The sequence below is a fragment of the Sinocyclocheilus grahami genome, unplaced genomic scaffold (genome assembly GCF_001515645.1).
Source record: "Sinocyclocheilus grahami isolate Dianchi unplaced genomic scaffold, SAMN03320097.WGS_v1.1 scaffold463.1, whole genome shotgun sequence".
NCBI lineage: Eukaryota > Metazoa > Chordata > Actinopteri > Cypriniformes > Cyprinidae > Sinocyclocheilus > Sinocyclocheilus grahami.
Window position 1 is genome coordinate 2508 of NW_015505642.1, and position 1501 is coordinate 4008.

Here is a 1501-nt window from a genome sequence, read left to right on the forward strand (position 1 = left end):
TTTAAATAGGATTTCAGTAAGTTGGCCTTTTCAAGCCAACTTAATTAAGACTTTTCTAACTGAGAAAGAACAAAGAACTAAACAACTAAAAACAACATGACAAATATACATAATGTACACATAACATACCGATGCAAGGTCAAATTTTACATTTACATTCAATTTCTTTGAAGACTTTTGGCTCTGCCCACCTTCCATAACTTGAAATGATCGGAGATGCTCTCAGAAACGCTATGAACAGTGCTGATAAGATGTTGAAGATATAGATGAAGGGTTTTGGACTAGTCACAACCAGTACTCCTGTGAAAATAACCTTCCCCAGATGATTCGGTTTATGCTTCTCAAACAGGCTTTTTCTGAACACTGCCATAAATCAAAAACAGCCATTCTGAGATGCCACAACCGACCACAATGTGTTTATAATATTTGTACTGTTTGCTAAAACAAGCATCCTGATTACTATTGCTCAGAATAAGGGCTGTGGGGTTGAACAAACCCTTGAGCTACAGTGTTAACTCACCCTGCACCGCTTGTGAATGACACTTCAATTCGTGCAGCTTGTTGAGAAGTATATTACATTTCTAAAGTTTACTTGTACTTTTCAGAAAATAAAACAGCAAGGACATATCTATCGAAGACTTGCAGATGGACTCTTTTGACTAAATAACCACCTAGCTCCCATCCAGAAACCCCTAGCAACCACAGGACTTCTTAACAAGCTCATATTGCCCCTTTGTAATATACTTTTTTTTAAATTGTATAAAAATTAATTTAAATAAAAAATACTATCAAATATATAAATTCATATAATAATTGTAATAATTATAACAGTTTATGGCTTAATTTATTTGCTTTTAAACATTAAACAATAGAGCTTTTATTTTGGCATAAAACCAAGACTTTTGCTGACAAGAAACTTAACTATTCTTAATACAAATTTGGTAAGATAGTTGTTGCGTTTTCAAATGCTTATTATAAGTGTGCTTATATATGTGCTTTTATTTATATATATATATATATATATATATATATATATACTGTAAATCCATATAAACATGGGCAACTCCCTGTTAACATTATAAGTGGACTTCAGCTAAGAGAAAAAATATGGTATCTTGAAAAAAAATAATAACAAACACAAAACCCCAAAAGTACAGTCATAACTGTCGCACATGTTGTCTTGACATATAAGGGCTGTACTGTACTGTCTCACGGGATGAATTTTTGACCCCAGACTATGTTGTTTCCCGAACATCCCATCATCATATTTCTCGTCTACTTGTCTAACTGGGACACATAACCCCCAAAACATTCAAAGTAAACACACTTCTTATTCCATTTCTCATACTTGATCGATACAGCATGACACATTTCCATGAAACTGTGAATAGCCCATCAGTCACTAGGGGAATGTGTTCACTGCTGGAATGTCATAGCAACCACGATGACATTCTCATGGTGGGTTGTTTCGGAAGCTCAATCAGGGGTGCGTTCCCCAAAA